We start from the raw sequence: 16,667 nt of genomic DNA, 5'->3' as shown, positions 1-16,667 counted from the left end.
TCTGTTGGAATTCACTCTTGGCTGGAATGGTGCTCTTGTAATTTTCCATGTCCATCCACAGGCCTTTGTCTTCTGCCATATATTCCCAGCCCCTTTCCTCAGGATCCATTTCCATGCACTCATTTTCTAACTCATTATCGCAATGGCCATTACAATTACAACTGGCTTCTTAATTCATAGCTGCTCTGATCATCATGACAATTATGGTTAATTCACAGCAGCTCTTATTGTTGTCATTATTATTCATTTATTCAGTTTCGTTTTTAATATAATTATGGCTTGAGCCAGGGCATCCCAGGTCTCCACAGGGTGAGAGTATACCATGCAGTGTGGTGCAATCAAAGTAGCATAGGCCTCTGTATTGCAAAAACAATATTACAATAATAAAAGAAGTTGAAAAGAAAAAAATTACTCCTAATTTAACCACTCTTGCAAAACTGTTTTAATTTTCCCCAAGCTTCTTTCTAAATTAACTCAATGCTTTTACATTGTAGTAATTACAGTGTAACTATGTTTTTTTTCTTTCAGTTGACACTATACCAAATACAGTTTTCCAAGTTATTTTACTGTCCCCATAAATTTGATGTTCAATTAGAATCTCTCTAGCTGTATGACCTTCAGCCTGTTAACACAGACTTTGTGAGGTATACTGAAAACATAATTTATAATGCTTTCCTGTCTTATGAGGTGAAGAGTCGTTGAGAAAGTAAATATGCAGATATTTAGCTGAGGACTCAGAGAAGAGAGTTTCTATACGTGTTAGCTTCTATTTCATCTCTCCTCAAATTTTGACTCCAGTGGTCGATTTTTGATCAATATCTCCACCTTTGGGGCTGAAAGCTTAGTAATTGAAATTCCTCTTAAAATACAGATATTTTTTGGAGTTTACTAATAAGCATTGTAAATTAACACTTGAATTTTGTGAGCCATTCCCCACTGGGAAGACATACATGGGAAGACATACTTGGCCATTTTGCTGGGCCAGTTCAGATAATGACTACCTTAAAGATAGCTGTCTTTCTTCAGACTTCTTGTTCTAGGCCAAAAGACTTGACAACCGCATATCTTAAAAATGTCAATCTTTCAATTTCATTGATTACAAAAAACAATGTTAAACTTGAAAAGGCATTTAAAAATTTGTATATATCCTCTGTGACTTCACCACACTCATATAACTGGCTGCTTATTAGATAATAATAATGATCTATATTAAATTTGGCATTCTGCCTTTGCCTACTGCTGAGTGCCACAACTTTCATTAGTAATTCCTGCAATATTATCCATCAAGTTAATGTCCTCTAATTTACTAGTTCATCCTCCTATGTTTGGACATGTAGATGGTTTTCAGTGGTTTTGTATTATACATAATACTGTAGTAAGCAGCTTCACCTATGAATCATTTGTCTCATTTTTCTTTATTTAAAATACTTCTCCAGGACAAATTATCAGGAGCAGGATTATGGATACATAGGGAAGAAGCTACTTAATAGTTCTCAAAGGGTCCTAGATGCAGCTTTCCACAAGATCTGTAAATTTAACACTCATTTAATATAGCAAATGTTTTACTCATATTCAGGGTAGCAAATTAATACCAATTCCAACCATAGAAAAGTAGATTAAGGGACATTTTATAAAATGAAAAAATATTATACCATTTTTTGAGCAAGTAAGCAATCATTCAGTTCCCCCTCCCCTCCCCTCCCCTCGCCTCTTCTCGCCTCTCCTCCCCTCCCCTCGCCTCTCTTCCCCTCCCCTCTCCTCTCCTCCCCTCGCCTCTCCTCCCCTCGCCTCTCCTCCCCTCGCCTCTCCTCCCCTCTCCTTGCCTCTTCTCGCCTTTCCTCCCTTTCCCATTCCATTAGTCTCAGCTATGCCCTCAGTGTGTGTTAGGTACCCTAAGTGAAAAAGTAAGAGAATGAAATAGAGAAAACAGGAATAACTAGACTAATATAATGCATTATGGCTTAAGGACAAATAATCCTAACATGGAGTTTAACAAAAACCCTATAAAGGCTAAAAGACAAATATTATCCCATTTTATAGATGATAGAACTGAGACTCAAGATGGCACAGTGACTCGGCAGTGGTCCCCTGGTTGGTCAGCTGCCTAGCTGAAATGCTGACTCCCATCTCTTGGTCTTCTGATCTCAAGATCAGTGTTCTTTAAATGCACAAATTCTGTTGCCCTTAAGGAGTTTATGAAGTAGTCATAGAACAAATCAGGAAATTTTACAGTTAAGTGCTGGTTTCTATGATAACGATGATAATACAACAAAACCACCTAACATTCATTCATTGTTTACTATGTATCAGGAATGTATGCTATCTTGTTTAATTCTCACTGTAATCCTATAAAGCAGGTGTTGTTATCTTCATAAATCAGGAAACAGGATCACAGAGAAGTTAAATAACTTGCTCAAGAACAAAGTGCTAAGAAGTAACAGAACCAGAATTTGAAACCAGGAAGCTTAATAGTGAAGCTCCTGCTTCCCATACTAATGTGTAAGGGAAGTGGGAGCCACGGACTTGCTATGGGACCTTAGACACTTTTTTTTTTTTTTGAGATGGAGTCTAAATGTGTCACCCAGGCTGGAGTACAGTTATGTGATCTCAGCTCACTATAACTTCCACCTCCCAGGTTCAAGCGATTCTCATGCCTCAGCCTCCCAAGTAGCTGGGACTACAGACGTGCATCACCATGCCTGGCTAAGTTTTGTATTTTTTAATAGAGATGGGGTTTTACCATGTTGGCCAGGTTGGGCTTGAACTCCTGACCTCAAGTGATCCACCCACCTTGACCTCCCAAAGTGTTGGGATTACAGGTGTGAGCCACCGCAGTCAGCCCCTTAGACATATTTCTTAACTTTGATCTCCACTAAGTTCCTTCCTGGCCCTGAAAATGGACCTTCTTCCACCTTGTTCTGTGAAAAAGCAGCTTTAGGAGCCTGCTTGCAGCATCAAGGGCAGTTTGCATTGGGCATGCAGAGGAGCAGACCAGCACTTCACCAGCACTTCTGAACCAAGATGTCAACTGAGTGGCCTGTGGCAAAAAAAGAGGTTTTGAATTCCCTTTGTTCTCCCCTTTTATGTTGTCCAAAGAAAAACCAAAGCCAAAAATGCCCTTTGAAGCTATTTTCTATGTGAAAAAGTAAATAGAACCCTTCCTAATGCAAGATTCCAGACTTGGAGTGGGATTTCAGTAAAGCTGCCCTGATGGCCAATGCTCTGGGACCACTGCCTGGTGAGGAGATGGACCCAGAGTGGCAGCCAGAGCCGACTCCTTATGTTCCTTCATCCCATTCACTAAATTCTGTTCCTGACCATTTCAATTGTTTAAGCCATATGAATGAGAAGCTTTGAGCATCCTTTGAATAACACAAAGTCAGTTAGTATGATAAATACTAATAAGCTTGATTCTTGCCTTGTGTTCAGAATGCCAATGGCTGTGCTTTGAGTTGATGGAGAGGGTGTGAAGAGGAGGAAGGGAACTTATCTGGGAGAGTGATTTCTGCAATACCCTCTTGGGTTCTGTAGAAATTTTCTTGCCCATCCATCCCCCCATCCACATGAGCGTGTGCGTGCACGCTAACACACACACACAGCACAAATCCACATAGCACACACCTGTGTGCACAGACTCCCTTGATGACAAGAGTGGTTTTGGCTATTGTTGTGGCCACTGGTTACCTTAAAATAATGAGAATAACAAAATATTCCTGTTTCCAGGGTAGTATTCTCTTTGGGAATATACACCATATGTCCTTTATTCCTTTCCCCCTAACTCACAAGAAAGGGAAATGTCCCCAGTTCCCACAGGCTTTTACTTGGAGCTCTGAATTTCTGATTATGTGGTGAAATGCTTTATAGCCTGGTGAGGGAGTGAAACAAAGATTATAGCCTGGTGGACTCACTTGAGCAGCATTTTGTTTGGCCTGCACAGATGTCCATGAAATACTAAACCTCAGGAGATTTGACATCAAAATCTGATGTGTTAGCTTTTCTTGGGAAGCTAGGTGATCTAGCAACATGTAATGACCTTCCTATTTGACAGCACATGGTTGGCACTAAGCAGAAGCAGTCACTTCCTTCACCACAGTCTCCATGTGCCCCTCTTAATGCATCTATGTCCCTGATGGCTTTCTTTGAGATTTGGTTTTGCATTGCATGATTTAACAGTCTGAGAGTAAAGGTGGAGCCTGGAGACCCTCTGTCTCGGTGATCATAGCCAAACTGGCTTGTTAGCATCACATTGGTAGCTTCCTGTCATTCCTGCCCCATGGATGACCACTTGATGGCCAAGGAAGGGATGGGGTTGCTGGTTAAGCGAAGGCCACCTGCCACTCACTCTGTAGGGCATGCACCATGTGCTGACCATTCCATTCATCTTTGACTGCCTAGCACTGAGCTAAGGGGTGTGTGTACAGGAATCATGGTCAACCTTCCAGGAGCTTACTCCTTTCCTGACAGCCCACAATTTGGTTATTGAGGTGGTTTGCCTTGTAGTCACCATCATTGTATTCGTTGTTAAGGTTAAGGTAAACTGTTTTGGCCAGTGTACTATATTCAACTCACAGCTCCCCACTTGTTGTATGAGAATACAGCTTTATCCAAACATCCAGGAACACAGACATCTCATCCATTTTGCACATGTATACATACACACAAACATTTTGCCTCACTCTTGCCTTCCCTAGCCTCAACCTTTTTGTCCCAGGACAGGGGTTTGAATATTAGTGACAGACTTTGACCTTTTGGTTTATTGAGAGATTAACATCAAAAGACTTCGATCCACTCCTATTGGACTGACCAATAGGTCTGAGGTTGGTTAAATGCAAATGATTGATTAGCTGTTGATGTCACTCATGCTTACATTTTCCTCACTAATTAATCCTTGAACATTTCATACTAGATACTATTCACTGGTTGACCAGGATGTGTTTAGAGAATATTCTCTAAGTGAGTCAAGGTGCAAACCTAAAATATAGCAAATAACTTCCTTTGGAGGACCACTGCTGAGATATCTCATTTTCTACAAACTTGCTATATTTCTTCAAGAGGAAGAAACTCTGGCACCAGAGGTGAATCTCCCAGACTTCTGGGAATGCATCATGTCTGAATGGGCTCTGGCTCATTTCTCACATTGGGTTATACCACTGGAGACATCTCCTTTAGCTTCCTTAAACCATAGACAGAAGAAATTCAGAATGCCAGGAATGAGTAATTCTTTAAAAGTGATTTGAGGAGGCAAATGGAGTCTATTGTTTATGGAGAAATTGTGGAAACAGCATTATTATCAGGACTAGTACCTTCTTTTCAATTCAGTCTTATTGATGAAAACTTGGCAAGGGGGCTCTCTGTTAATTTGCATGACATTCACATCACATGTCAGATAACTGGCAGTGTCTTCTAATTCTTATTCTTTAAAACCTTGAGATGCCAGAGAGTATAATGGATTTGTTTTAAATTGGCTTAATTTTCAGCACAAGTCATCAGATATCTGAAAAGTTGGCTAGGAATATCACTTAAAAATTCATATCCTACAAATGCCTTAAAATGTGAAATGTTTTGCATTACAGCTGAATTTCAAGTCATATTGCAAACCTGGATTGAATAGACACACCTGGATTGAGAGAGCGTATCTACCGTTCATTAAATTTCACTATTTCAGATTACAGATTGGTAGACGTCTGTGTAAGTCATGGGAGTGATGGGAGCAGTGAAGATTAGACCTCTTTGTGAGTTTGCTGCGTGCGTTGTACCCTTACGGATATGGAAATTAAAATGGTATTAGGTATTAATACTTTTATGTGAATTTCACACAGACTCAATAAGCATCATCTATTAAGAATAAAACTTGTTTTTCTCCTCTATAATCTCTTCTTGTTGGTGTTACCCGCCTTGATGAGCGGCACTATTTTCTATCCACACTCAAACTATAAAGCCGAGTGTCTTCACTAACCCCTCCCCACACTTTCCACACTCAGTCTGGCACCATGTCCTGAAAGTTCTTCCTGAAAGTTGCCTGTAATTTGACTCCTCCTCCTCATTCCTTTTGTGGGGTCCCTGATTTTGGTTGTCATCTCCTAACAGCTTCTTAAGTGATAAACCTCCATGTTCCTCTCCATCACTGTCACTGAACCCTGACCTTGCCACCAGAATAATATTCTGAACCCATCGTCTCCTTATATCACCACACTGTTCAAACAGCAAGAACAGTTTTAGTGGATTTCTGTTATTGTTACATAAAAGTCTCAAAGTATAAAAGGGACTCAACCTTTCATGATCTTGCTCCACCCTACCTTTATGGCCTATTTTTCCATCCTTCCTCACTCTTGTTATGGAATTGAGCTACAGGAAACTCCATGCTCTTCCAAGTATCTGGGACTTTCCAATTATCTCTGCCTTTTTTTCTTTTTTTTTTTCTTTTTGACAGGATCTTACTCTTTCGCCTATGCTGGAGTACACTGCAGCCTCTACCCCCAGGCTCAAGTGATCCTCTCACCTCAGCCTCTTGAGTAGCTGGGACCACAGGTGCCCACCACCAGACCTGGCTATTTAAAAAATTTTTTGTACAGATGGGGTCTCACTATGTTGCCCAAGCTGGTCTCAAACTCTTGGGCTCAAGTGATCCGCCTTAGCCTCCCAAAGTGCTGGTATTACAGGCATGGGCCACTGTGCCCAGTAGATAGAGGAAGCTTAAAAATAGGGCACAGTCACCTGGAACCATGGACGGGTATTTTCATCTATTTCCCTGAGCTGGGATATGCAGTAAATTCCTTCTGTGTCTTACTTGCTACTATTCTATACTCATTCTAATGCCCTGTTTCCCCAATCTACACATTAGGCCACCCAGTGATGCCTGTGTTCTTTTGAAGTAACCATAAAGAAGAGACCCTTTAAAATTCTGAGCAGTATTTGTGGCATCAATAACTGATTAGCCTAGTAGTTTCAAACTTGAGTGTGCATTGGAATCCCTTGGAGAATTTGTTAAAACACAGATTGCTGGTCACCAGCACCAGAATTTCTAATTCAGGAGGCCTGAGATGTGTTCTGAGAATCTGCATTTCTAACAAGGTCCCAAGTGCTACTGAAGCTGCTAAGCCAGGGACTGTGCTTTGCAAATCACCGCTTCAGCCGATGTATGTCAAGAACAGAAGGTGGGAAATGAATTCAGAGAAGACAAACATGCTGGAGTTAAATGGACATTTTTGGGCTGTTTGTCCTGTTTTTGGCTTGTGGAATAAAATGGATTGTTCCACAGAGAGAAGGGAGGTTGGTGCAAGGGAGGTTGGTGCCGATGGATCTCTGGAAAAGGACTTGTCACTGTAAACAAGGGTGTGACCAGTGTACATTTCCGTCACACTGAACTACTTTGAGTCTGACTTTAGGTGTCACTTTTCCTGTTCTGATGCCAGGAGGAATCTTGAGGCCAAAAAATGTCCTTTAAGAGCCAGTGAGTCTTGCAGTCCTTGGTCCTTCTTTCCATTACTTGGGTTTCCCCAGGAAGCCTGTGGTTCTTAGTGGGGAGTGAGGAAGCATCCTGATAATAGTGATTAGTTTTCCTCTGCCTGGTCTCTGTTTTCCCCAGCAAACTCCTAGATATCTTAAAGACAGCTCCAATATGGCTTTTGCAAATATTTCTCACTCCTTCTAGAATATTTATTCCTGTGTGTCCAAAGAGCCTGCACTTTTTACAGCACTAATCAAATAATACTATAATGATTTTGTCTAATGATTTGTCACCTCTATATTGGATTAATGACTCCTTGAGGACAGCATACACACACATATGTGTATATATCCACATGTATTTCATGTTTTTCTCCCCCAAGATAATGAATATTTGACGAATGAGCCCCACTTTCATGCACATTGCTGTTCCTCCTCTTTAGATGTGTAAATCTTGTTTTGCTGCACAAATTTCAGGCTCCTACAGGTGATCACCTTGTATTCTGCTTTCTCTGAGTTCTTTTCTAGTCACTGCTCAGCCCCAAATTGAATATCCAGGCAGAATTTTTTTTAAAGTAGTGATACATTGATTTTCATCTGCTTCTGGGAAATGAGAGAGCATTAGCAAGGAGGGTTTCTACTTTCTGTCTACCCCTTTAAGAGGCCAAAAAGAAAAAACGCTGCCAGATGCTTGGAAATCGAGCTGTATATTTGGGAGATGGATGAAAGTGCCTGTACTTGACTGTAAAAGCCTTCCCTGAGTGAGATGACTATGGCTTTTGAAAGATCAAAGAGTCATTCTTTCCCCTTTCTCCTGGAATCATCATGGCCATTAATAATTGCACATGCTGACTTTCTTGGGTGAAATGGAGGACTTTTTACCTTATCCTCATCTCAACTGTGAACCTCTCCATTTGGTCTCAGATTGGTTTAATTACAGGTCTTCTGTGAGAGCCAAAGAGGGTGGGAGAGGGATTAGCTAGGATGTAAATACCTTTGTGAAAGTAGCACTGAGGGTTTATTACCCTCTACATCAACAGATGGCAAACTTTTTTTTCTGCTAAAAGCCAGGTAGTAAATACTTAGGCTTTGTGGGCCATATGGCCTCTGTCACAACTACTCAACTCTGCCATAGTGTGAAAGTAGCCATAGATAATATAAAGATAAATAAGCATGCTTATTTCCAATAAAACTTCAGTTCCAATAAAACTACAGAAGTTAAGGACTGAAGAGTGTGGGCACGTAGCGCAGGACTGGCAGGCAGCTCTGCCCATGCCCCAGCACGGGATCCACTAGGCGAAGCCAGCTGGGCTCCTGAGTCAGGTGGGGACTTGGAGAACTTTTGTGTCTAGCTAAAGGATTGTAAATGTACCAATCAGCACTCTGTGTCTAGCTCAAGGTTTGTAAATGCACCAATCAGCACTCTGTGTCTAACTCAAGGTTTGTAAATGCACCAATCAGCACCCTGTGTCTAGCTTAAGGTTTGTAAATGTGCCAACAATCAGTGCTCTTTGTCTAGCTAATCTAGTGGGGACTTGGAGATTGTAAATGCACCAGTCAGCACTCTGTGTCTAGCTCAAGGTTTGTAAATGCACCAATCAGCTCTCTGTAAAATGGGCCAATCAGCAGGACATGGGTGGGGTCAGATAAGGGAATAAAAGCAGGCTGCCTGAGCCAGCAGTGGCAACCTGCTCGGGTCCCCTTCCACGCTGCGGAAGCTTTCGCTCTTCACAGTAAGTCTTGCTGCTGCTCACTCTTTGGGTCCGCGCTGCCGTTATGAACTATAACACTCACCGCAGAGGTCTGCAGCTTCACTCCTGAGGCCAGCGAGACCACGAACCCACCAGAAGCAACGAACAACACCAGACGCGCCACCTTTAAGAGCTGTAGCACTCACCACAAAGGTCTTCAGCTTCACTCCCGAAGTCAGTGAGACCACGAACCCACCAGTAAGAAGAAGCTCCGGACACGTCCAAACATCGGAAGGAACAAACTCCGGACACACCATCTTTAAGAACTGTAACACTCAACCACGAGGGTCTGCAGCTTCATTCTTGAAGTCAGCGAGACCAAGAACCGACCAATTCTGGACACAACAGTATCAAAAATACCTCAAACTGTCCCACTTAAGGAACAAAGAAGCTGGGGATTTGATCTACCAGCTCCCCTTCCATCCTTAAAGACTTATCCCAGGGCTACCAGCTCCTTCAGCATCTCCAGTATGTCCTGTATATGGGCTGAGCTCCCTAGAGAACTCTCCTCTTTGGGTAGAGAGTTCCAGGAGCTTGCAGAGGGAAGCCATCAGAGTTCCTGAAACAGTAGATGCCAAGAAGAGACAGGTGGCCACTACCGGCATCTGCTACATTAGTGACAAAGTGACATCTGCACCATGTGGAATTAAAATCTCGAACACTTGGAGAATGGTAAATTCTGACAACAGCAGTCTTGAGGGTTCTTTTTACTCTTAGGTTGAGGGTTAAGGAGATAAAAACTGATACAAGAAGGAATAGGGGCCCCTAAAATGATTACTGACCTCTGATGGCACCCGTTCTCATTTCTGTGGTGCCTTATAATGACTGACATTTTTTAGACAGATGGGGTTTCACTATGTTGCCCAGGCTGAAGTGCAGTGGCTAGTCACAGATGCAATCATAGTGCACTGCAGCCTTGAACTCTTAGGCTCAGGCAAATGGTTGGGTTGCTTCAGCCTCCTGAGTAGCTGGGACTGCAGGTGTGTACCACTGTGCCTGGCTGACTGTGACTTTTAATTGTCTGTTTTCCTCATTTGGCAAACATTTGAGGGGTATCTACTACTTGCCATGTTCCAGGCTAGTAACAATGTTCAATAAGCCAAGGTCCTCCTATATAATAAATAACGGAAAAAAAAAAAAAAAGGAGGAAGCTTTTTCTCATCTCACATTTTTGATATTTGGGTCTTCAAAGGAAAAGCCAGTGTAGAAAATAACAGCATTCATCTATCCGTAGCAACCATCACTTACCAAGTTGACTCTACTGTGTATATGCAGAAACTTAAAAATACCTGTGATATTTAAGCCTGCAAAACAACCCATAAGGAAGAAGGTGGGGCAGGCAGGGGCAGATATAACCCTAACATTAGAATGTTACTGCCAGATTTAATGTCTAGCAACAATTTGCTAACACAGATCAATAGTGACTAAGTTGTTTACTATCCCCCTAAATCATGGTGACAATTGAGTTATGAAATAATACATGGAGAGTTTTCCTTAGAAACTGATGAGAATCAACAGCCCTTCAGATACCTTAAGTATTTCTCCATATACAGGTGTTTCTGACATAAATGCTAAGCTCTGGCCAGGTTAAGAAGCATAGCTGGACTTGAAATTAGGCAAGCTTAGTAAGACAATATGACCACTTTGTGTCCACATACTCAGTTAATTCTGTCATTTATTCAGAAAATATCTGAGTATTTTCTACGTGTCAACAGAAGACAAAGTCCCTGCCCTCAAAGAGCTTATGTTCTTTTGAAAGTAACAAAGAGGAAATTAACACTTGGTATATTAAATGCCACAAGGAAAGAATTTCTGGATTGGCTGGGAGAAAACATAGGGCAGGCATACATCTAAGTACTTAGGGGTGAACAATGATTTCCAAGAGGAGATATTAGGGTGAGTCTATATTTCAAAGTATCAAAAGATGAGAGTGAAAGTGGTGAAAGTGGCTCAAATAGAGGCCTTATTCAGCTGAGCCTTCAAGGAGTATCTGAGATCAGATACTCTCCAAGTAAAGCAGGTTTGGAGTTTTAAAAGGTGAGTGGAAGAGAGGGATATGTGTCTGTGTAATTGGTCTCAGGTAGCAGTTTTTTTTTCTTTAGCTGCTGCAAAGCTTCCAGTTAGAACAGTGAGAGATTGTTCTATTATTTTTGCCTCATTCTCGGGATAGTTGGCACAATGCTGTTCTGATAACTGTCAGAAAATTACTTTTTCTTTTGTTTTGTTTTGTTTTGTTTTTTTGAGACAGAGTTTCACTCTTGTTACCCAGGCTGGAGTGCAATGGTGCGATTTTGGCTCACTGCAAGCTCTGCCTCCTGGGTTCAAGCAATTCTCCTGCCTCAGCCTGCCAAGTAGCTGGGATTACAGGCATGCACCACCACACCTGGCTAATTTTGAATTTTGAGTAGATATAGGGTTTCTCCATGTTGGTCAGGCTGGTCTCGAACTCCTGGCCCCTGGTGATCCACCTACCTTGGCCTCCCAAAGTGTTGGGATTACAGGCGTGAGCCACTGCGCCCAGCCAGAAAATTACTTTCAAGAACTGTTTTAGCAGGCCTTACAGTTTTCAACTAATTAAGGTTCAAGGTTCAGCAGCAGGGAAGATAACAGTAACAACAACAAAAGTGGAAATGGAAAAATTAGAGAAGGGTGAAAGGCAAGGGAAACTGCAGACCCTCTGTCTTGTCTGTTTTAGTCCTTTGCAAAAAGGATGTTGAGTAATATCATGGGCGTCATTTTCTCCATCTTTAAAGAACAAAACATCAAGAGACCATTTATACACATAAAATGCTTAGTTAGGTCTCCCAAGAATTTTAGCTAGGTGGTTTCAAGTAATCCCTCCAACCAATGAATACTCATGAAGACCATGCCTATTAATATTTAAATACTAAAAGCAAATGGCACATAGAAGTGATTATGTGTAAAAATTCTGTGTATTTCTGAACATTTATTAACTTTTTATGGAGTAGAAAAATAAATTGATGGTGTGGGATGGTACCCAGTTTTATAATTTCTAGAACTATTCCTTGGTGCTAGGTCTTGGTGACCTCCTTCATGTTGAAATGCATGGTTTGGTCAGGAGCCAGCACTTGCAATGTGGCAACAGTGTTGCCAATCTGGACCAAATGGAGTTTGAAAATAGAGAGTCAGGGATAACGGGCATGTGTACATGTTCTTGTGGTGCATCTTGAAGTAGTTTACTTTTGTTCTTATAGACATGGTGGGATCATCCAGGTGGATGACAATGATTCTTTGCATCTTTATCCTGCTCACCATCCCAGACTTGATCTGCCCCTGGGATGAGCATTGCTAGTGAAGGAGCATTTCTTGTTGATATACGTACCCTTGATGTCCTTTCTATATGCTTAAAGTGTGTTCTTAATAAAGTGAAGCTTCTCTTCACCAGTTTCTCAGACCCTCTTCTTGTCTTGGAACATAGTAGACTGTCTTTGATTAGGACACGCAGTCTAAATATTTGCCAGCTCTCTGGCCCCAGGGTTATCACAAGACAGGGTTACCACAATTTAAGTTTTACAAAATTAATCTTTAGATTCCTAAAATGCAATGCATTAAACATGAATTCCCTATTTCGAAGGTTTTAAATTGTACCAGAATGATTTGTGGTGCTGAGGTGGTGAATGGGGCAAAGTTTTAAAAGAATCGGCCTTAATATATTTTTATTTTTTGAAACAGGGCCTTGCTCTGTCACCCAAGCAGGAGTGCAGTGGCACAATCACAGCTCACTGCAGTCTCAACTCCCCAGGCTCAGGAGATCCTCCCACCTCAGCCTCCTGAGTAGCGGGGACTACAGGCGCATGCCACCATGCCTGGCTTATTTTTTGTATTATTTGTAGAGATGGGGTTTCACCATGTTGTCCAGATTGGCCTCAAACTTCTGGACTCAAGCGATCCGCCCACCTTGGCATCCCAAAGTGCTGGAATTATAGGCATGAGCCACTGTGCCTGGTCAAGAATCGGCTTTATTATCCAGTATTTACATTTGGTCCTGGACAGCTACTCTTTTTTTTTTTTTTTTTTGGAGACGGAGTCTTGCTCTGTCACCGAGGCTGGGGTGCAGTGGCCGGATCTCAGCTCACTGCAAGCTCCTCCTCTCGGGTTCACACCATTCTGCTGCCTCAGCCTCCCGAGTAGCTGGGACTACAGGCACCCGCCACCTTGCCCGGCTAGTTTTTTGTATTTTTTAGTAGAGACGGGGTTTCACCGTGTTAGCCAGGATGGTCTCGATCTCTTGACCTCGTGATCCACCCGTTTCGGCCTCCCAAAGTGCTGGGATTACAGGCTTGAGCCACCGCACCCAGCCTGGACAGCTTCTCTCAAAGTTTTTTGTCTTTGAACTCTTTAAATGTTGTATGCGAAACAAAATTGGTAAATTTGTTTATAATAAAATATGAATAAATACAAACAGGTATTAATATTTGATTAATAACTCTTAAGATCTGCCAGAATGAGCATAGTATACACCAGGTTCTGCCAGCTGAGATAAAAGACTTGAGAGTGGTTTGATATTCTCAGAAGAAAGGCACAGTCTGTATTCAAGCTGTTGTTTCTAATGCCGTGAATAATCACAAATATAACTACACATACTAATGACAAAAATTTTTGAGAAGTAAAGAAGATAGTAAACAATTTTCACAATTTAATTGCTTTGAAAATGCTAACATTTGTGTTAGAAAAGGTTAGTGACCAACATATTTTCTCGAGAGAATCACTTTGCCCTTCTGTAGAGGGCCTCAGTTTCTTCATCTGAACCATGAGGATATTAAATGTGATCATTGGGTGGGGCCCTTCCTGCTTAAACATTTCAACACTCTATGTTTGGCTCTTTGAGCCAGGTAGCTGGATGGGGATGGAGATTGTTTCAGCTCTGCACCTGCAGGCCTGATTTCACAAATTATTTGCTATGAATTGGAGTATTTCCCACTTCATGATAATCAAAGGTCCGTTTAGGGCAGAAAATTGTGATGGAGGAGGAGAAAAATAGAAAGGGGAAAGTGTAACCAATTTCTTATGGATAAGTACAGTGCTTCTAGCCCCAGAGACTCAGCTACTCTTGAATATTAGAGAAAGCCAAGTCTCTATTGCACAGATTTTTTTTTTTAATAGCAGAATCATGAAGAAGGAAGATTGATGATGGCAATAAACAGAGCTGGTCAAGAAACACAAAAAACTTAACTGGTAGGACCCCAAACAACTGGTTTGGTTTGAAATGTAGACACAAAAACTAAGAAGAGAAAAAAGCAGTCATCAAAAGTATCTGATAAGTTGGAAGCCTCACAATATAATACAACTCTTTCTAGACCTTTGCAAGTAGATCCCACTAGGATTCTCAGCCTGCTGATTCCCAATGAACATACCAACATCAAGAGTGGTCCTCAAGATTTCAAAGGGAAGGGATCAGTCAACTCATTGCATCTAAAATATATTACAGCTACATCCATTTCTATTCTTTGGTCATTTTGTTGTAAAACTATTTGCAAAATCGAAACCATACATAAATATTGCACCCACTAAGTAGCAGTTGTATAGGGATAACTCTGGCCTAGACACTAATCATTAGAAAACAATTTTAATGATTAACCACTGTGTTCATTCTTGCATTGCTATAAAGAAATACCTGAGACGTGGGTAATTTATAAAGAAAAAAGGTTTCAATGGCTCACATTCCATGTGCTATAAAGGAGGCATAATGCTGACTTCTCCTTGGCTTCTGGGGAGGCCTCAGGAAACTTACAATCACAGTGGAAGGTGAAGGGGAGCAGGCATTTTACATGGCATGAGCACGAACAAGGTGGGAGGTGCTACACACTTTTAAACATGAGATCTCATGAGAACTCACTATCATGCGAGCAGCAACAAAGGGATGGTGCTAAACCATTCGAGTGAAATCCATCCCCATTATCCAGTCACCTCCCACCAGGCCCCACCTCCAGCACTGGGGATTAGAATTCCACATGAGATTTGGCAGGGACACAAATTCAAACGGTATCACCAACCATTGTTCTAAAGATTGCAAATGAAATATGCTTTTGAAATTAAAAAGGTGTTTTGTCATTGTCATGAGATTTGTTGTTGTTGTTGGGTTGCTTTTGTTGTTTGCTATTCAGTGATTTTCAGCACACAGCCTTGCTTTCAGAACCCTAATTTTTGTTGTTTCTGAAATTGTTTCTTATTTCTTGATATGGTTTAGATGTGTGTCCCTTCCAAATCTCATCTTGAAATGTGATCCTCAATATTGGAGGGGGTCCTGGTGGGAGGTCTTTGAGTCATGGGAGCAGATCCCTCTTCAATGACTTGGTGCCCTCCCCACATTAATGAGTGAGTTCTAGCTCTGTTAGTTCACACGAGAGCTGGTTGTTAAAAAGAGCCTGTCATCTCCCTTGCTTAACCTAAGTGGGCCACCTAAGACTCACTGACTCCCATCAATGGCTGTGCTTGACTCTATCTTGGGCTGCTCTCTGAGATGCCCACTCTCTGGACCGCTGCAGTTCTGCTGTCTTTTTCTTATGAGAACTGAAATTACCTAGCCCACATAGCTTATTTCATTTGCATTAAAATGACTTTACAATTTCATTATCTTTATCGACACAACTTTAACATTCCAAAAGACTCTTGACCAGGCAAATAATTTATTGGTTCATTATAAGAAATTTCCAGAACCCTTCAGCACACAGCATCAACAAATGGTTTGCACTCCTAGGTTCCCTGAAATCCTCACCTTGATGCTTCCACCAATCCTAAACTTAGTTATATTGTGATCCTCATGCAATTCTAATAAAACCCCACATTGGCAAAAAGTATTTTTCCAATAACTCTGCATATCTATTTTATAAATTGTATTTAAATAACTTGCATTGATTCATTGGTATAAAAGGCATTCCCCAATTCATAACTTGGTAGAATGAGCACTGAACTAGGAGTCCAGAGTGTTGAGTCTTGCTTTTGACTCTGACATAACCATGTGAACTTAAGTCAGTCTTTTCCCCACTCTCTAGGTTTGATTTTTCTCATTTGAAAAGCGTGGGGATTCATTTACTCAGCATTTATGCAATAAGTATATATATGATATCTGCTTCGTGCCAGGCACTGTCAGGTATCTCCAGTTCTAAGTTTCTATCATTTCTATAAAATTCAGAACCTAGAATGGGTTATGACACAGTCAACATGCTGACTGCTCACCATCATAGGGGGCTAATATTTTGCGTCAGTAAGTCATGAATATCAACATCTATTACCATGACAATTCTAAAAGTCATACCCTTACTACAGTTATAATTTCAGTTAGTTCTCCCAAATTAATTTGTGGCATGCTGGTTAAGTTTTGAACACTATTTATAGAAAACACAGAGCAAAAGGAAAGAAAGTTAAGACTGTCAGAATCCAGAGATCAGCAGGGCGTGTTTTATGCATTATTTTAATAATTTTTCTGTTAATTAATGCTTATTCCTGTAC

This window comes from Theropithecus gelada, chromosome 9 (genome assembly GCF_003255815.1).
Source record: "Theropithecus gelada isolate Dixy chromosome 9, Tgel_1.0, whole genome shotgun sequence".
Lineage (NCBI taxonomy): Eukaryota > Metazoa > Chordata > Mammalia > Primates > Cercopithecidae > Theropithecus > Theropithecus gelada.
Note: the sequence above shows the minus strand (reverse complement) of the source record.